Here is a 20,716-nt window from a genome sequence, read left to right as displayed (position 1 = left end):
GATAGTCTCAGGTTTGAACCCCTCTGCTTCTACTAGTTATATTAGCTGGAGCAAGTTATTTAACTCTCTGAGTCTCAGTTTCCCCATTTATTTTATGTGAGTTATAATATGAACCGCTCTTGGTGTTGCTGTTATTATAAGATAAATCTATAATAAAGCCCCTGAGTGAGCCTGGCACAAACAAGTCCTCAATGAATCTCACCAATGAATGTAAGAGTCGGAAGGGAGATTTCTAGTCTGGGAGGAGACCTAGGCTGGGGACTGTTTAGTTTTTTGTTGTTGTTATTTTTTGTTTGTGTTTTTTTTTTTTTTTTTTTGAGACGGAGTTTCGCTCTTGTTACACAGGCTGGAGTGCAATGGCGCGATCTCAGCTCACCGCAACCTCCGCCTCCTGGGTTCAGGCAATTCTCCTGCCTCAGCCTCCTGAGTAGCTGGGATTACAGGCATGCGCCACCATGCCCAGCTGATTTTTTTGTATTTTTAGTAGAGACGGGGTTTCACCATGTTGACTAGGATGGTCTCGATCTCTTGACCTTGTGATCCACCCGCCTCGGCCTCCCAAAGTGCTGGGATTACAGGCGTGAGCCACCATGCCCGGCCTGTTTGTGTTTTTTTTAGGAGATGGAGTTTCACTCTTGCCCAGGCTGGAGAACAGTGGCGCGATCTTGGCTCACTGCAAACTTTGCCTCCCGGGTTCAAGTGATTCTCTTGCCTCAGCCTTCCAAGTAGCTGGGATTACAGGTAAGCACCACCACATCTGGCTAGTTTTTGTATTTTTAGTAGAGACGGGATTTCACCATGTTGGCCAGATTGATCTTGAACTCTTGACCTTGTGATCCACCTGCCTTGGCCTCCCAAAGTGCTGGGATTACAGGCGTGAGCCACCGCACCCGGCCGACTGTTTAGTTTTTAATCTATTATCTGCTTTACTCCAGCAACTTTTTGCAACAGAGGCATTTCTATCCCAAACACCGGCCTCTCTGTGCCTCTGTTTTCCTTCTATGCTATGGAGGCATGTCCTCCTCAGGAAGGCACCATGGGAGGGCATGAAGAACGAAGATGTTGTCAAGTGCGATAGGTTCTAACACTTCCAAGTCTGTCTCTTGGCTCAACCATCAGATTAGCCACTGCCCGAGGGAATGTCTCCTCCCTCAGACAATGGGCTCTCCTCCTGTGCAGAGTCTGTCCCTGTTGTGTCCCTGTCCCTCAATAGAAGGGACAGGACACTCAGGAACTGTGGGATGATTTAAAAGGCTGGTTCCCATCCCTCTGGTATGACAGAAACAAGGTTATCCCTCACTCTGAGTTGAGATCTGCCTTCTGGTACCACAGGACAGCCCCTACTCTGTCCCAGGCCATGAAAACCAGCTGGGACTGACTGCCTTGGGAGTCAGGATGCCAGACTCTGTCTCAGCTACTGCAGAGTTCATCTTCCTGGGGCTCAGTTCCCAGCCCAAGAGTTCCTGAGGGGAGAGCTGGACCCACTAGCCCCTGGGTTCCTGGCATCCACACAGGGCTGGGCACAGAAGCCACTGACCCAGCCTACGGCATCTCCATAGACCAATGACTGTGTCTTGTGTAGGCCCTGCCCTCCCATGGAGCCATTAATGACATGGCCAACCTTGGGAAAGGGGAAGCAGCAAGATATCGCCCCATGCCAGGGCATTGGCCCTAACTACACAAGTCAGCAGTCAGAGAGGGAGAGTCAGAGCCTGGGCTGCCAGATGCCCACTCCAGACTGAAACAGAAACCCATTTCAGAGAAAAATGAGGAAATGGCCCCGAGGCAGGAGTGGGCAGGGGGGGCTGTTGCACCCAGCTTCCTGAGAGTCTCGACTGGCCCTGGTTCCTCTGCTGTAATGGACACCTATTGCCAGTCTCTGCTGACTCATTCTCATGCTAAGGAACCAGAAACCTAGGTTCAGAGCTCTGGGTCTGCACACTGACAAATTATAGTTCCAGCTCCCACACCGGACATGATCCTTTAATTTCTCTGAGCCTCAGCTTTCTCTACTGCAAAATAGGAATAACAATAATCCTAGCTGCTTTCTTTCTCCTTCCTTCCTTCCTTCCTTCCTTCCTTCCTTCCTTCCATCCCTCCCTCTCTCTCTTTCTTTCTTGAGACCAAGTGTCGGCTCACTGCAATCTCCGCCTCCCAGGTTCAAGCGATTTTCCTGCCTCAGCCTCCTGATGCTTTCATTTTTGCATGAAACATTTGACATTGTAGTTGCTTAATCAATGACAGACATTGCTATTATTGCTTAACTTTCTCTTTCAGCTCAATTTTGACAGAATGATTGATTCATCTGCTATTTCATTTATTTATTCATTCAGCCAAACAGCCAACACATACCCACTAGGTGAGCCACAACAGTTAATAAAGTTTTTGGAGTTAGGTAAGAATTGAAACCCCAGCATTGCTGCTAGTTGGCTGGATAACTCTGGGAGAGCCATTTCCGTTCAACAAGCCTTCATTTCCTTGCCTGTAAAATAGGAACAATAAATAGCATTTCTGTAGAGTATTGGGATGTTACAAAGAATCAGTAGCACTTGAGGCCAGCAGTTTAAGACCAGCCTGGGCAACATAGCAAAACCCTATCTCTACAAAATATTTTAAAAATTAGCTGAGCATGTGGCACATGCCTGTAGTCCCAGATACTTGGGAGGTTGAGGCAGCAGGATTGCTTAAGCCCGGGAGTTCAAGGTTACAATACGCAATAATGGTGCCACTGCACTCCAGCTTGGGTGACACAGCAAGACTCTATCTTTAAAAACATAAAAATCTAAAAATAAAAAGAGTCAGTGGGACAGTGATGTGAAAGCAGCCAGTGCATAGCCACAGATGGAAAAACAGGTGGCGGGTGGGCCGCGCAGAGGAGCCAGGCAAGCTTCTGACCCTGAAGAACGGGCCATGCTGGGAGCTCCCGGCAATCAGGCCTCCAGAGACAGCCACAGGATAAGGCAAGGGCAGGAGAGAAGAGTTGGCAGGCTCAGAGACAATTGCCAGGTTTCCGGACCATGGCCCCCTTCCTTTCTGATAAACTGACAAACAGTGAGGAAATGCAAAAAAAGATTGTAAGAATTTTAGAAGAGGCCCAGCCACACAGGGAGTTGAGGGTGGCGTAGAGTTCCCCCCGCACAGTCAGGCATCCACACGCACATACACTGGAAGCTGGACATTCTCGCTCTCATGGACACACCCACGGGCTTGGCACACATGCAGATGCACCTTCTGGGCACAACACCTTAGAGTTTGCAAAGGGCCTTCTCATTTTCATCTCATTGATACTGAGGGGTGGAGAGTTTCCCTGAATCTGACCCATTCTAGAGCTGGCAAGAGATGTGAGTTCCAAATATCTTCAAGAGGCGGGGGGCTGAACGCATGGGCTGTGCTGCCTGTTTTCTCTGTTGATATCAGCGGAGCCACTTGGCAATAGAAACTCCAGAAAAGTTTTAACCCAGCTCCCCCAGATATGCCCTTTCACCCTTAACAAGTCACACTTGGACTCAGGGACTTATTCTCCCCACCACTCTCATGGGGCCAGCTCCAAGCTGCCTTAAGATTTAGCTGGGATGGCAGAGGTGAGAGGTTTCCAAGGGCCTCCTCTGTGGACAGTTATTCGATCACTAATCCTTCCTACTCACTCCCTCAACCAAAGTTCCTGGGGAGCTCCGAGGGCAGGGCCAGCCTCTCCATGAGGACCCCTCACCAGCATACTGCACTTAGCAGTTTTCACATATGCAGGGGGAGACCACTGTTGCCCCTATTTTAGAGAGTAAGAAATTGAGGCCCAGAGAGGAAAAGTGTCCTTGCTAGCCATTTGGATTCACACCCAGACCTCTGTGGCTCCGAATCCTGCCTGAGCTATTCCACTTCTCCAGCAAGGCACGGCGCAGCACCAACGTGTCCATGTCCTCCCCTCCCATCCTGCGTGTCTCACCCCTCCACGCTGTGTAGTCTGCAGCCTCCAGGCATAGCCAGGCAGAGGAAGGAGGAGGACCCCAGTGCCTGCCCCACTGCCACTCTTGCCTGCGATGAGCCTTGGTGGCTGCAAGTGGACTGCATGTACTCAGGAAGCTCCTAGGGGAGCTGAGGGGTGCAGGCCCTTCCAGGCATGGACCCAGAAAACTCACCCAGGAGTTAGCGAGCGCCTCAGTTGCAGTCTGTGAAGTGCTGGAACAAATTCCCACTTGTGGAGCAGTGCCTGCTGCCAGAAAGTTCCTGTGCCTGAAACTGTCGCGTGCGATGTCTGGCAGAAGTCTGGAGAGGCAGCAGATGAGGGAACCAAGACATCTGGGAGAGGAAGTAAGTTGCCACAGCACAGAGCTGGCAGGCAGCAGGGCCAGGGCTCAAATCCCGAGAACCCTGATGCTCAAGTCCCTTATACCAACGCTGACCTCAGCCTCTACCCAGGTGCCAGCAAGTCACTTCATTCACCCTCTGTTTGCTCACCCAAACAAGCAGCATCACCAATTTAGCCCCAGGGACTGTCGGGAGGATGCAGTGAGATAACATTTCAGGACCAGGGCCTGGTCCAGGGAAGGCATGCATCAGGTGGCCACTTTTCCTCGTCCTCCCCATTCTCTGGAGTCTGGAGATGGCCCTGCTCCTGCTTGTTGCTGCTGCAGGAAACCATTACCCTGGTTTTCTCAGCAGTGCCTGGAAGGTCCGTTGAGAGAAGCTGAGACCCTGAGATTAATGGCTCTCTTGTCTATGGCTCCAACCCTGTGGGTCCAGACAAGCCCCACCCAGGAATGAGGATGGCGCTGAAGATGGAAGGTGATCTCGGGAGAAAGGCTGACTGCAGACGACCCTCCCCTCCCCAGTGCCAATCCATCATTGAGCTTGGGCTTGATGAGGAGAAGGCAGCCAGGGCGACTCTAGCCGGGCCTATGGTGAGCCCTCTCCAACTGTAAGATGATTCATTCTCCCTCTTCCTCCTCCTCCTCTTCTTTGTAACAAGAGCTTATTGGACACCTATTCTATTCAAGTAATGTTCAAGGCACTTGAGGTCAAAAAACAAAGTCCCGCCCTTGAGACACCTGTATTCTAGCAGGGAAGATTAGTTTCTTTCGGTTAATGAGTAAATATATAGCAGGCCGGGTAGTGGTAAGAGCAGCTGTAGAGAAACATAAAGGAGGGTGAGAGGCAGAGAGTCAGGGGGCCGCAGCCTCAGACAGGTGGACAGGCCCCATCTGGATTTGCCAGATCCCCTCTCCCAGCCCCCAGGCCCTGAGCCCCCACTCTGTGCTGGGCCCTGCCTTGGTGGATCTCAGCAGCAGGCCATGGCCAGGGCCCGGACTCCCTGGGTACAGGCTGCAGCTCAGGGCCACCAGGGCTTTGGCAGCGAGTATCCTGAGCTTGCGCCCCACTCCTGGCCCTGGGGAAGTTCTCTGCTTCCTCTGTGGTCTGGAGAGGGAGCACATCCCTCAACTAATCCCCAATCCCAATATCCCAGTAGATGGGAAGGCACCAGACCCAGAGAGAGTCGGGGCTTGCCTGGGTCACACAGCATGGCAGAGGTGTTCCTGCTCCCCCTCCTGCCCTCTCCCCTAGGATGTCCACGAAGGTGGTACAGGAGTGAGCCTCACAGCACAGTGCTGGCCTTTGAGGGGCTGGCTGTGCCCCGTCAGATCTTGGTAAAGGAGTGTGAGGTGTTCCTGTGGCAGGCCCACCTGGTAGTGCCAGCCTGCCCCACCCTCTAGGCTCTGGGAGCCAAATCCTCATACCCTAAGCCCCAGGAAGCTGAAAGCACTTTCCTCCCAGCCCCAGCTCATGAGAGTTTTGGTCAACCCTGCCTCAACTTGCTGTGTGACCTCAGACAGTCCCGTCCCTCTCTGGGCCTCAGTTCCCTCATCTGCCAGACAGAGGAAGTGAAGGCACTTACATCTCAGGAGTGTCAGGAAGAATGAGCAAGACACTGACAGGAAGGCAGTTTTGCAAATTTTTAGACACTATCCAGACGACAGGCAGGCAGAAAACTCTGAAAACCAGCCCCTCACCCTGTGGGGCCCTGAGGTAGCCCCAAAGCAGGCCCTTGAGCCTTGATGGGAAAGAAGCACAAATTCCACGGAACTAGTTCTTCCGAAAAGACAAAGCCACCTCTGCTCCCAGCCAGCTAACAGGAAGGGCCCCTCCTCTGTCCTTGTGGTGAGAAGGTGTGGGGGAAGAGACGGGAAAGGGACAAGGCTGGGAAAGCTTGTTCCTGGAGGCAGAGGCGTAGCCCTGAGGTAGCTTTGAGAGCCACCATCCCCCATCAGGCCCCCAGGCTGGGGGAGAACGTGAATGCTGGGTGCACAGTGTCTGCCTGGAGGCTTGCCAGCCACGCGTGTGCCTGCGCAGGAAAACGCACCTGCATTCACCAGGCACAGGTGTTTGGGATTGTGCCCAAGTGCGTGCGTGTGTGTTTCTGTGAGTGGCTCCAGGGTGTGTACATCTGTTCACATACATGTTTGCCCAGGCCTGTGCCTCCGCAGGCGCTCCACACATGCCGCTCCTGGGGAGCCCCGCAAACCCCTAGTCCACAGGCCTTGTTTTCTCAGTTTCCGAAATCCTTGCCATAATCCCAAACTGTTCCAGATGCCACAAGAGATTTGTGGGGTTCCCAGGCTCTTGATTTTCCCCGGGAATAAAAGCAGTTACATAAGAGGAGGAGGAAGCCTTAGGGGATAACTTTCAGGCAAAGGCTCTCCCAGCTCAGCCCAGGCTGTATGTAGGCTCCTCACCAGGAGGGGAGGAGTGCCCAAGGTTGAAGCCCCGAAGACCCTACATTACCTGTGGGCACTGACCCCTCCACAGCCACCCTCCTGCACTCCGTCACCAGCAGGAAGCCCCCTGGGTCCTGTACAATAAATCAAGCACTTTACAGTTTACACCCCACATGCCCTGGCTGGGTGGTGCTCACCACTAGCTGGTCAGGCTGACATTGGCGCCCCAGCCCTGGAGTTCCTGCCTCCAGGCAGTCACTGCTAGCTCAGACCTAGGGTCCTCATTCCTAGCCCTGAGCTGGACTCGCAGCTCAGTACTGGCTACTCCCTTGGGTGGGTCTCATCCCTTCCTGAACCTTGGTTTTCCCAGCTGTGGAATGGAGAGCTGTTCCAATCCACACGAGTCAAGGGCTGAGAAGGCCTGCAGGCTGTGATGAGACCCTGGCAGGCAGGAATGGTCTCGTGCACACCCCTGGACACCACCCATTGCCCCCTAGCTGCTCCCACGGAGGGAGGAAAAACACTACCCTCGGCCCTGTTGACTGAAACAGGAGGCTGCCTGGCCCCGGGTCTACAGGAGACATGGTCCCTCTGGAATTCAGATCAGATCCTAAAGAGGTTTGCAGGAAGCATGCTTGGTGGTCTCCTTGGACAGGAGGAGACTGGACACCTTTTTTTTTTTCTAGAAGGGATCTCGCTCCATCGCTCAGACTGGAGTGTAGTGGTGCAAACACATAGCTCACTGCAGCCTTGACCTCCTGGGCTCAAATGATCCTCCCTCCTCAGCTCACTTGCAGTTGGGACTATAAGTGTGAGCTAGCATGCCTGGCTAATTTTTGTATTGTTTGCACAGCCTGTTGTCAAACTCCTGGTCTCAATCAATCCTCTTGCCTCAGCCTCCCAAAGTTTTAGGATTACAAACGTGAGCTACTACATCTGGCCAGAGACTTGGCCCTCATGCTGAGCTGCAGAGGTTTTCCCTCTCTGCAACCTGAGCCCCTCATTCTGTCCAGAGTCTAGGGTCTGCTGTTTGCCACCCATCATAAGAAAGCACAGAGAGGCCGCAGAGACCTGGCAGCGCTATAAGGAGCACGTGCCCGTGGGCGCAGTTCTGCACTGGCGCATGCAGAGCACACGCGACCCGGACACAGCTCTGCATAACTCACACAGCTTCACACATGCTTAGGCACATGTGCCCTCGCATCTGCCACACTTGGGAACACACTACCCACAGCAGGCACACGGGCACCCCCTTCCGGCCAGCATACATAGGGCTGTAGCTTAGCTCAGCAGCAAGTTGCATGTGAAGAGCTTTCAGAACCAGGAAAGAGATGGGAGAGGAAGAGCTGAGTCCTTGGATCCCCAAGCCCTTCCTTTACCCTCCCAGAGAAGCTAACAGGTTTCCCCAGGAACACAGATGTTTTGTCTGGCTCACCCACTTCAGCCCTCCCACACAAGTCCTGGCCAGAATACTCAGAGAAAGCAGCAAAGGTTTCTATGGGAGGATGGTCCCCAACTTGCCCAGTCGGCCACCGGTCCTGCTTGTCACCAGCCCAAGGCAAGGTTTCAGGCTAATCACTGTGAATTTTGGAGCTCTTCATCCCCTGGCCTATGCTGAGTTCAGACATGGCTGTGCATCCATGATGGTGCTGGCTCCACAGGAGTCTTTCTACAACCTGAGGTCTCTCAGAGAGAACGAGGTTTGCCTTTGAGGTCTCTTCAGCCCCATTTCTTGTTCTCTCTCTCCTTCCTCTTGATGGCCTTTCAAGGTACCCAGTGACTCCATAATTCCCTCATCCGAGGGGTGCCTAGAATGCAAAATCTGAAACTTTCTCTCCCCTAGGGCCACCCTCCCCTGACAGCTGTGAAGTACTCCTAGCACTTGTGCTGCTCCGATGAGGAGGGGCCTATGGGTTCACTGTCATCCACCCCAGAGAGCATGTGGCCATTTTACCAGGCACCTGCCTCCACTCCAGGCTGGCTTAGGCAGGGAGGAGACCTTTTCTGGGGCTTCTCACATGATTCTGCTGAAGTGACCTCTTCCCTGGGAGTTTCTGAGTTTGCAAGAGTCAGACTGCCAAAGCCAGGGCCAGAGTCCTCCAACATTGGAGCCAGAATTGGAGAATGTTACAGTTCTGGAGTGTAGAAAGTTGGAGTTTGAATTGTACACTTCTAGAATGTTAGAGTAATTAAAGAGTCTTAGGGCTAGGACTGTGGAATTATAAACAATTATAGCCAGAATTGGGGATTAAAGGAAATCAGGGCCAGAAGTGACGACAACATCACTTGGTCCCACCCCCCTGACAGCTGAGAAGAGAGCTGGCCTTATCATTCAGCAAGTCAGGGCTGGGCCAGGCCTCCTTCTGCCCAGGAGGGTTCTGTCTTCCAGACCTTCCAGAGAAGCTCTCAGGGCCTCTGGGGCAGCAGTACTCCCTGAGTACTCCCTAGGGGACACTGGGGACAGTGGCTTGCCTCTGCCCCTGCCCGAGCTTGTCCTGGCCCATCACGGCACCTCGTCACCACAAGATATATTTAGGTGCCCTCCCCAGATGTTTCCACAGCTCCCAACACTGCCTTTTATGTCCCCTTGTCCTCCAACGCCTGTGGGCAACTCCTCCAAACTGACCCAATGAAGTCAACAGAAACAGGGGCACTTTGCTCTGCCAATGCAAATGTTTTAGCCACAGAAATAAGGCTCAGCCTGCAGGGGCCTCCTGGTCCATGTCTGCCTCTAGCTCAGTGCTGACCTCACAGCCTCCCTTTCAGCTCCCAGAGCCTATCTTGGTCCAGGTCCAAACAATCCTGATCCTGTTCTGGACTTTACTCATTCTAGGCAGAGGGCACCCCAGGTCCCTACCCCTCCCAGTTCCCAAATACACACATACACGGGGTCAGCGTTTTTCTGTTCCTCCAGGGTTTGTCAGGACAGAGAAGGCTCCATCTAAGCCTACGGCTGCCCCTGCATTTCTCCCCTCACCTCTCTCCCATGCTCCATCCCAGGCTTTGACAAAGACCTGCATCTTCCCCTCCCAGAATGCGTCTTCCCAGGAATCAGATGGTCACTGAGAATTCAACAAGGATTCGGTCTGGGAATGGGAATGGATCTCCCAGACATACTCAGATAGGGACTCTCAGATTCCCACCCACACAGCTTATTGGAATCATTGGCTCTGTGAAAACTGAGAGTTCCTGGGGTGGGCAGGGACCCAGTCGTGTAGGGGCTGACATCGCTATCATCATAGTTTTGTCACCAGCTGTTAGGATGTGTATCAGAGATTGTGCCACTTTATGTCCAGGTAGTCAGTCCTAAAAATAACCTATGAGGCAAATACTATCCACATCTCCATTTTACAAAGGAAGAAACTGAGGCACAGTGAGGTTTTGCCCAAAGTCCTGCAGATAAAGTGCCAGAGCCCTATCGCAAGCCTCTCTAATATTTCTGCTTTTGCTTAAAACAAATTTGAACCAAGCTTGGATGACACAACCACCAAACTGTCCCAGGAGGCAGCCTGCTAAGGGAACCCCCTTATTCGTGGTCCTCAAGGTCCTGCAGCCTCTTCCTGCCCAGGCAGTGGAGAAGAAGCAAGAGCCTCATTGATGGTCAGGGTTCCTCCTCAGAACCCCAACTCTCCTGACCCTGCCCTAGAAGTGGCCAAGACAACCTTCCCCCCCTCCCCCCGCTAACCCCCCAGCACACAACACGTACCCAACATCACAGCCTCACTCCTGCCGAGTCCAAGTCCTTGCATTTCAGTTTGGGAGACAGGCAGGAGATTCTCACCCCAAGATAAACCCAACTTACCTCCAAGCCTTGAGCCAACTCATTGGATGGGAATTTATCAGAACAGTATTTTTACGTTAAAACCAATGCAGAAATATTATAGAAGAATGCAAAATCCAAAGGAATTTTGGAAGATAAAAAAATGAGACCTCGGAGCATCTTCTCTTGTGTGTGCATGTGTTTGTGTGTGTGACAGGGTGAGCCTGGGACCTGTCATACATCCTCCACCCAGATCCGGGTGAGGTTGCACTCTCCCAAGCCCTCCGGAGCACTGGGTGGAAAAGGCAGAGCCACCCTCGGGCCACAGAAAACATTCTGTCAGTGTCACCCCTGAACAAATGTGCCCCACCTTCCATCACCTGGCTCAGCACACCACAGGGGCCACGGATGTGCCACACAAAACTCACACCTCACAATTCACTCAAAGCACACCCCGTGCACCATCCTGCCAATGCTCCCAACACAAAGTGCACGTGCACCGCGGACCCCTGTGTTAACCCAGCACAGTCACTCAGAGCTATAGAGAGGTGCTGTGCACACTTGTTGCAGGCAGACACACACCACAATCCATGGGTCACATTTGCACATACTGCACACTAACCGCATACAACCCACAAACCCATTGTGCTCACAGTAATCTTTTTTTTTTTTTTTTTTTTTTTTGGCGAGACAGAGGCTTGCTCCATCGCCCAGGCTGGAGTGCAGATCGCGCTCACAGTCATCATTGAAACATTGCCCACACTACACACACATAGAGGGACTTACCCCACCCCCCCGGCACCTGGCCTGACCGGCCGCGACCCTGGAGCCGGCAGGCCTGCTCCGTATCCCCGCGCCCCGGCACCCTTTACCCCTTCCACCCCGCCCGCGCACGCCCTCACCTGCGCGGCTCAGCACCAGCTGTCCCGGCCCAGACGTCGCTCGCCCGGGTGCTGCTGGGAGGTGAACCCGCCAAACAAGAGGACAGTGTAGACAGGCGGGCGGTAGCAGCTCCGGCCCCAGCGTCCCTGACACCAGGCAGAGCGCGAGAGCAAAGAGGCGGGGTGGGGCTATGGCCAGGCGGCCTCAGCACCCCGCGTTGGAGTCCCGCCCAGCCTGGACTGGACTCTGCTGCCCGCCCTCGGGGGATGAGGGGAGGTGATGTCTGGAAGAGGCTGCAGGCCTCAGGGGACTGCTTCTGGTCTGGAGACTGGGGACCGGTGGACTGCAGTCCAGGATCCTTCAAGACTTTATCTTTCCCCGGCCTCAGCTTCCTTCTTTGCATTGGTATGTGTGTGTGTGTCGTCAAAGCTGAAGGGGCCCTTAAAGGCACGGATCTCTGTCGCACAGCTCTGTCCCTGCCCTCCCCGGGCTCTGTCCCACCCTCTTCTTTTTTTTTTTTTTTTTGAGACGGAGTTTCACTCATGTTACCCAGGCTGGAGTGCAATGGCGCGATCTCGGCTCACCACAACCTCCGCCTCCTGGGTTCAGGCAATTCTCCTGCCTCAGCCTCCTGAGTAGCTGGGATTACAGGCACGTGCCACCATGCCCAGCTAATTTTTTGTATTTTTTTTAGTAGAGATGGGGTTTCACCATGTTGACCAGGATGGTCTCGATCTCTTGACCTCGTGATCCACCCACCTCGGCCTCCCAAAGTGCTGGGATTACAGGCTTGAGCCACCGCGCCCGGCCCCACCCTCTTCTTTCTCACTCTGCACATTCTCCCTGGGGAAGGCACTCGTTCTCTTTATTCTCCTTTTATTCAGCAAATGTTGAATTTCTATCTGCCAGGATTAAGGAATAATTTTTTAAACAACAGCAACAAACAAACAAAAAACAAAGAAAATTATAAAAGAAAATGTTAATAAGCTCGGTGTAATAAAGTTCTATTTATACAAAAACACTAAAAAAGAAAAAAGCGAAAAGACAGACTACAGACTGAGAGATTATTGCAACACATGTAACAAAGGATTATTATCCAGCATACAAAAATAACTTCCAAGGCTGGGTGTGGTGGCTCACGCCTGTAATCCCAGCACTTTGGGAGGCTGAGGCAGGAGGATCACGAAGTCAGGAGCTGAAGACCAGCTTGACCAGTATGGCGAAACCCTGTCTCTACTTAAACTACAAAAATTAGCCAGGCATGGTGGCACGTGCGTGTAATCCCAGCTACTCAGGAGGCTGAGGCAGGAGAATCACTTGAACCTGGGAGGTGGAGGTTGCAGTGAGCTGAGATCGCACCACTGCACTCCAGCCTGGGCAGCAGAGCAAGACTACATCTCAAAAAAACAAACAAAACAAAAAACAACAACAACAAAAACTCCTACACGTCAATAGGAAAAAGCTAAACAATCTAACAGAAAAATGATCAAAAGACGTGAACAGACATTTTACAGAAAAGAAAGCAATTATGGCCAATACTCACATGAAAAGATATTCAACCTCACTACCAGCCAGGGAAATTTAAATTCAAACCAAATGAAATGATACTATTTCATGCATATCTAATTAGCAAAACTTTTAAAGTTTGATAATCAGTTTGGTTGAAACCCATTCCATTCCTCCATTGCCCTAGACACATTTCTGCATGTGGCCAGAGACTACCCTATGGACAGCAGGTACAGACATTTCCATCATCACAGGAAGTTCTAAAGCTCTTAAAACACTGACTACTTCATTATCTGACACTGAATGTGCTGCGTTTTGTCACACACAGAAGCGCTCCTGATTCTGCTGATTCTGCTCAATTCAAACAAAATTGGTTTGGCTTCAACCAATAATTGGTTATTCAGCAAACGCTGAAACCAATTATTTGGTCGAAACCAACTTTGTTTGAATTGACAGGAATTTTTACATACTGCTGGTGGGACTAGAAGTTGAACACAACTAAGTTGAAGAACAATCTGTCAATATCTAGTAAAGGTGAAAATGCACAGTCTAAGACTGAACCATTCCACTTTGAGGCACATAACCAGGAGAAACACCTGCACATGTAAAAAGATGTACATCACAGCGTTGTATCTTATACCAAGACATTGGGAACAATCAAAACGTCCATCAACAGGAGAGTGGAGAAATAGGTTGTTATTCCCATATTATTGTTATCTGAACTCTCAGTCAATATTCGTTATAATGACTTGCAGAAATTTTACAGAAAATCTGACAGAACAAATCGTGTGTCACCAGCATGAGTCTGGGTGAGGCGCTACAAGAGCACACTGTGGTCATTCCCCAGCTGTTCTCTCTGTAGGCTAGGGTCGCTTTCATGTCCATGTCCTTTAACTTATCTGATGCACAATCATTACCATCTTCCTCTTCCCTTCTTTTTTTTTTTTTGAGATGGAGTCTTGTTCTGTTGCCCAGGCTGGAGTGAGCCATCTCAGCTCACTGCAACCTCCGCCTCCCAGGTTCAAGCAATTATCCCACCCACAACCCACCACCATGCCTGGCTAATTTTTGTATTTTTAGTAGAGGCGGGTTTTGCCATGTTGGCCAGGCTGGTCTCGAACTCCTGACCTCAGATGATCCACCTGCTTCAGCCTCCTAAAGTGCTGGGATTACAGGTGTTAGCCACCATGCCTGGCCTCTTCCCTTCATTATTAAGTATAATCATCTTCTAAGAAAGTGGGAAGGCCTGAGAAGAAAGTAGTTGAGCCTGAGAGACCTAGAAAAGCCTATTCATTATTAGAAGAAAATGCAGCAGTGACAAAGCTCATTGGGAGGTCTGGAGAGTGAAAGATGTAAGTCCAGAGGGGGCCTCAGCCCTGTCTGGCAGGGTGGGGGCCAGAGAAGGCTTCCGAAGGCAGGTGCCTCCTCCCTGTGCTGCCCCTGCCCATCCTCTTTGTCTTTGCAGAGTGTGCTAGGGAGTTGGGGAGTCAGGAGGCATAATTCTTTGGAGAGCTAAAGTCATCATCATCACTCGTTTATTCTCTTACACCTGCTATGTGCCCAGGCCCAGGGAAGCAAAAAAGATGAGTTGTTCATGGCTAGTGTCCTTCAGAAATGCCCAGTGTGAAGAACAGACTGGAACATGGTGGGCATTGGGACAAAGACATGAAGACACATAGGAGCTCTGAGGGGCCCCCAGCCCAGTCTGCAGTCTGAGAGCAGGGAGAACAGGGGTGTTAAGGCACAGGTTGTGTCTTAGGCTGTGTTCAAAACAACTAGAGTTGTTTGGGTAAAGTAGGATGAAGATGTTCCTGTTTACAAGAGGGACAGCTTGTGAAGACCAAGAGGTAGGGTTGAACATGGCCAACTCTGAGAACCTCATGAAGCTCAGTCCTACTGGGGAGTCCCGTGGAAGAGAGGAGTGGGATAAGAGAGCTGTAGAGAGGGCAGGAGCCAGTCCTTTCGGGGTCTTGATGCCAAGCTGGGAAGCTTGGTTTATCCTGAGGGCAGTGGGAGCCATGGAAGGGTTTAAGTGGGGTTGGAGGTGGGGACATGCCCAGAGTTGTGTTTTAGAAAGCTGACTCGGGCTGGCTGCTGTGCAGAGGCAAGGGGTCAATGAGGAGGCTGGGCCAGTAGTCCAGGCAGGTGACGAGGGCAGTGGGGATGGAGCAGGGGTGATATATGGGAGATGATTGGAAGGTGGATTTGAGAACTTTTTCTTTTTTTTTTTGAGATGGGGTCTGACTCTGTTGCCAGGATGGAGCTCACTGCAACCTCTGCCTCCTGGGCTCCAGTGAGCCTCCCACCTCAGCCTCTTGAGAAGCAACTGGGACTACAGACTCATGCCACCATGCCTGGCTAATTTTTTTGTGTGTCGGGGGGTAGAGATGGGGTTTCACGATGTGGCCCAAGCTGGTCTTAAATCCTGGGCTCAAGCTACTCTCCCACCTCAGCTTCCCAGGGTGGTGCATTACAGGCCTGAGCCACCACACCTGGCCTTGAGGGCTTTTTAAGGAGGTAGAATCAGCAAAATCAGGCAGATTGGATGTGAATGTGAGGGAGAAAGAGGGTTCTCAGTTTGGGTCCCTCCAGAAGCCGATCCTGAGGCAAAGATTCAAGTGCAAATCATTTATTTCAGAGGTGATTCAGGGAAAAGAAGTGAACCATGGTGGCTGCCGAGCAGGTCCTCACTGTGGGTCAGTCCAGGGGGGAACCTGTGGGTGGCTGCGCAGAACCAGCCTCAGGGAGGTCACACCCAAAAGGCAAGGAAGCTGGAGCATTTGGTTACCAGCTCCAGGTGTCAGGGGTTGAAGGCCGATCCTCAAACTTTCTGGCATTTCCGGCCAAGTATGCTCCAAAGGCCAGAGGAAACCCCAGGGCAGAAACCCAGGGTCCCACAGTGAGAAGCTGCAGAGGTGTGGGGGTGAGAGTGCTAAGCGGCACTGGCAGCCCCAGCCTTGGTGTCCCTGTGGCCTCCTCTCAGCGCCAGGGCTGCTCTTGCAGCTCCAGCCATAGCCCTAGGACCCCCAGCCCCCTTCCTGAGGCCCAGGAGGGGTGGAGGAGGCACAGCATCTGCTGCAGGAGGGAGGAGCCCTGTCTGCTCCCTGTGGGCTGAGCTCCTCTAGGAGTTGGGGAAGTGGGGGTGGGTTTGGACCTGGAGGCCCTGCGGGCACCCCAGTGTCCTCCCCTCAGCACTCCGCCTATCTCACTGGGTGCCCCCACTGTCCCTCGGTATGCAAAGCATCACCCTGGTTTCCATGGAGACTGTGCTCTGACCTCTGGAAATGCTCCCTCTACCCAGGTTAGCCAAGCCACCTGACCCCACACTCACATCAAGACAGAGGAACTTGGCAGCTCTTTAATGAAACCAAATCCTGTCTCCCAGGGTTGGCAGAGGGCTAGAGACACAGATTTGGGACTTACCAGCTTCATGTTTGGGCCTCTAGGTCACAGGGTGGGTGAGGTCACTTCTACTCTCTTTAAGATGGAGCCATCAGTTAAAGGAGGGAAGAGATGTCCAGGAATGGAATGGCAGGGCGGCAGCCAGAGCAGTAAGAGGAGGAGCAGGTCAGTGCCGTGTCACTGAGGCCAAGGGAAGATGGGTCTGGGAGAGGGAGGGAGGTCACAGGCTCAGGGCTAGGCCTGGGAGCCGGGCCCCATCCCCGCTGGCCCCAGGAGAGGTCAAGAAGCCCTTGGTTAAACTGTGTCTGGCAGCTAATTTGCTTGCTCCTGTTCCACTCCCTCCCAGCCTCAGCCATGGCCTCAGAAACCTTAGCAGTTGGCAAGTGCCCAACAAGATCTGGCACTGGATGAGCCGTATCTGGCATTTCCAGCAATTTCTGAGACGTCCCCCTGCCCCTGTCAGCCCCCAGCCTTGGTGTCCCTGTGGCTTCCTCTCAGGGCCCAGCCATAGCCCTAGGACCCCAGCCTCCTTCCTGAGGTCCAGGAGCCCCCACATTGCCCCCCTTTGTCTTGTCAGTCCACCAGCCATGGCTAGCCCTTGTTCTGAACAGGAGAACCCCTTTCTAGAAGCTGCTGCTTTTGCATTCCCACTACATTCCTGCTGCCCAACCAAGTGTTAATTCGCAAATTCATGACCTGGGAATCCTGCCCTGACGGCTCTTAGGCTCTGGATTCCTCTCCTGCCTCTAAGCACATTGATGGGACACCCCACTTGGCTCCCTCCTACCAGACCCATGCCCACCAGAGCTGGTCCTGCTGCAAAAGTTTAGTTTTGATTTATTTATTTTTTTCAAGACGGAGTCTTTTTCTGTCACTCAGGCTGGAGTACAATGGCAGGATCTCGGCTCACTGCAACTTCCGCCTCCTGGGTTCAAGCAATTCTCCTGCCTCAACCTCCTCAATAGCTGGGATTACAGGCACACGCCACCATGCTCAGAGAGGGCAACACATGTGCTTACTCTCCAGGGAGCTTGCTTTGGGTGGGAACACTTCCACCTGTCACCACCTGAGGATGTGGCTGGCAGATGCTCTTAGGTTTTGTCACTCTGAGAAGGGAACAAGAGAGGCCAGGAAAACAAAAGCAAAGGCAGTAAGGTTAATAATGTGAAAAGATGAGATTGAGGTGGTTTGGGTCCACCTGGAGCCATCATAGGCTGGAAGCGGGGGCGCTTCATCGGAATCCTGCCGCCTCTTGCAGAAACCAAACTGACAAGAAAGAGACCCCTTCCAAAGGACTTGGCACTTCTGGATTTCGGCAAGCAGATTCTGGTGCCCAATTTTTCTCCAGGCAACGTGTGGACTTGCAGTACATGCCTAGGATTTGGAAAAGAGCAGGAGACAGACGGGCCCCAAACTATAATGGAAAGTGTTTTGGTCCCTTGTATAAAGAGCAACATAGAAAAAGCTGTCTGCAAGATGTGACAAAGCAAGGAATGAACCAGGATTACCTGTTAGGGAAGTGATAAAAAGAGCCTATGTGAAGAGAGACTGAACATTCTTCCATCTAAAGAATCAATATAGTTAGAAACAATATCTTGTCATGAAAAATCACCAATAAAATAAAAATGTGGATCTTGTATTAGTCAGGACTCTCCAGAAAAACAGAACCTAAATATATTTAGGAAGTAGAGGAAATAATTTTATTTATTTATTTATTTAAGGAACTGGCTCACATGATTATGGAATCTGAGAAGTCTCATGATCTACAATCTGTCTGTAAATTGGAAAACCAGGAAAACTGATGGTGTCATTTAGGCCAAGTCTGAAAGCCCAAGGATCAGGACTCCAGTTTCTGAGGGCAGGAGAAGGTGGATGTTCCCTCTCAAAAAGAGAGCAGGCTGAGTGCAGTGGCTCACGCCTGTAACCCCAGCACTTTGGGAGGCCCAGGCAGGAGGATCACTGCAGTCCAGGAGTTTGAGACAAGCGTGGGCAACAAAGCAAGACTTCGTCTCTATACAAAAAAGTTTTAAAATTAGCCAGGTGTAGAGGTGCACACATGTAGTTCTAGCTAGTCAAGGGGCTGGGGTGGGAGGATTGCTTGAACCCAGGAGTTCGAGGCTACAGTGAGCTATGCAGTGAGCTGTGATAGCTCTGGGCAACAGGGCAAGACCCTGTTTCTAAAATGAAAAAAAAGTGGGGTGCAGTGGCTCACGCCTGTAATTCCAACACTTTGGGAGGCCGAGGCCGGCAGATTGCTGGAGCTCAGGAGTTCAAGACTAGCCTGGGCAAGATGGTGAGACACCCTGTCTCTACAAAAAAATACAAAAATTAGCCAGGGGTAGGGGTTCACGCCTGTAGTCCTAGCTACTTGGGAGGCTGAAGTGGGAGAATTGCTTGTGCACAAGAGGCAGAGTTTGCAGCAGTGAGCCAAGATTGCAGCACTGCACTCCAGCCTGGGAAACAGAGCAAGATTCTGTCTAAAAAAAAAAAAAAAAAAAGAGAGAGAGAGAGCGAGTGAGAAAGTGAATTTTCATATCCTCAGTGGGTTGGATGCTGACTACCCACCTTGGGGAGGGCCAGCTGATTTCCTCAGCTCACCTGTTCACATGCAAATTTCTTCGAGAATCATCCTCACAGGCACACTGAGAACAATGTCTTACCAGTCTTCTGGTCATTCTTTAGCCTGGTCAGGTTGACACATAAAATTAACCATTATAGGCCTCCTTACATTATCACCACTTCCCTGGATTTTTAACCAACATTCTTCTTGTTCCTCAGGCTTTAAACAGGGAGTTCAGCACAAGTTGCAACAGAAAACAGAAAGCAACGTCTCCTGGTTCATAGACCCTGGAGAAAAATGTTTGAGATAAATGAACGCTACTGACTCAAAGAAAAGAGAAATGGCCTTGACAGGAAAGCTGCAGGTGCTGAAAGGTTTTTGTTTGCCTTGAGCAGATTAAATGAAAGTAAAAGAAGCGAAGATTGGATACTGTGAGGTTAGTACCCACCACAATGAAAACCACTGCTTCCTTGGCACAGGCGCTGGTATAAGAGACTTAGAGGACCAAGAGGCTGCCATAAGACGATGGTCGATGACATCAGCACTGCAGAAGGTCAGCCTACACATGTGCCCTGTGTGGTGAGAGTGGTTCCAGCACGTCTTTCCTTCTTTTCTTTCTTTCTTTATTTCTTTCCTTCTATCTTTCTTTCTCTCTCTCTTTCTTTCCTTCTATTTCTTTTTCTTTCTTTCTTTTTTCCTTCTCTCTCTCTCTCCTGAGGAAACATGGTGACTTCATACAATGATGGATTATAGATGGCCACAAAGCAATCACAGGCTATGAACATCAATACACGGTATTGAGAGAGGACAATAAAAAGAAAGAAAAGTTGCTGAGGCTGGGTGCGATGACTCACGCCTGTAATCCCAGCACTTTGGGAGGCTGAAGTGGGAGGATCACTTGAGGCCAGAAGATTAAGACTGCCTGGGCAACATAGCAAGACCTCATGTCTACAGAAATTTTAAAAATTAGGCAGGCATGGTGTCGCATGGTGTCCTATGGTTGTACCTACCTGGGAGGCTGAGGTGGGAGGATCGCCTGAGTCAGGAGTTAAAGATTATGGTGAGCTATGATTGTGCCACTGCACTCCAGCCTGGGTGACAGAACAATACCCTGTCTTTAAAAAAAGTTTTCAGAAGAAAAAGAAAAACAGCTGAGTCATGCACCTGACATAGAAGATGTTTTCTTTGATACAAAAGTCATGAGCATTCTGGGGGTGCAAACAGAAGGACAATGGAGATCAGCAAAGGACTGAATGAAAGAAAACAGAGCATGGGGGCGGGACTAGAGGAATCAAGGCCAGGTTCCCCGCCATGGACAATGTGTCAACCCAGCAAGGGTAAATGTAGGTAGGCCCTGAGGAGTCATTTCCACAAGGCATCCCATTTGGGAATCTATAACCCAAGAAAATGCAGCTCCTTCGTCACCAGTAACAGATCTGTTGATTCTCATGAGTGTCTTCCCCACAGAGGGCTAGAGAAAAATGTGGTCCAGTCTCTCTTCTGTTTCAGATTTTCTCTCTGTTTCCTCTAAGATGACTTCTGAGTACCTAGGGAGTTGGGGCCTCTGGTCTCTGTAGCAGGGAGAAGAAACGGGGACCTTGGCTTTGATCTCCATTCTGATGTCTACTCCTCCCCCCACTTCTTTTTTTTTTTTTTGCCATTTATTAAAGAGACCGAGTCATGTATTCTATAAGAGTTCTCAAATTCTGGATTTAGTTAATTGCATCACCTATTCTTATCTTAACTCCCTCAGTCCCCTGTGTTTTCTGATCTAGTTAGATCTAGAGGTTTGATCAAATTTAGATTCACCGATGAATTCTTCATAGGAGGTGGTGTGTACTTCTTTGTACCCCATAAAGCAAGATATAACGTCTAGTTCTCTCTGTTTTTCATGATGTT

At 51.1% G+C, this 20,716-nt stretch overlaps 1 protein-coding gene across 2 annotated transcripts in view; it reads right to left on the bottom strand.

Moving 5' to 3' along the window:
* P2RY6 (pyrimidinergic receptor P2Y6) overlaps positions 1 to 7,549 on the bottom strand; it is a 29,616-nt gene extending 22,067 nt beyond the window's left edge. For both annotated transcript variants that reach the window (XM_032259000.1, XM_032259002.1), the window contains exon 1: positions 4,134 to 7,549. The gene's annotated coding sequence lies outside the window, so the exon portion shown is untranslated. The remainder of the gene's footprint in view (positions 1 to 4,133) is intronic.
* Between the last annotated feature and the right edge of the window lie 13,167 nt (positions 7,550 to 20,716).

The sequence above is a fragment of the Sapajus apella genome, unplaced genomic scaffold, assembly GCF_009761245.1.
Source record: "Sapajus apella isolate SASKATOON/1434 unplaced genomic scaffold, GSC_monkey_1.0 scaffold106, whole genome shotgun sequence".
Classification (NCBI taxonomy): Eukaryota; Metazoa; Chordata; class Mammalia; order Primates; family Cebidae; genus Sapajus; species Sapajus apella.
This window is presented reverse-complemented; position numbering and strand designations above follow the sequence as displayed.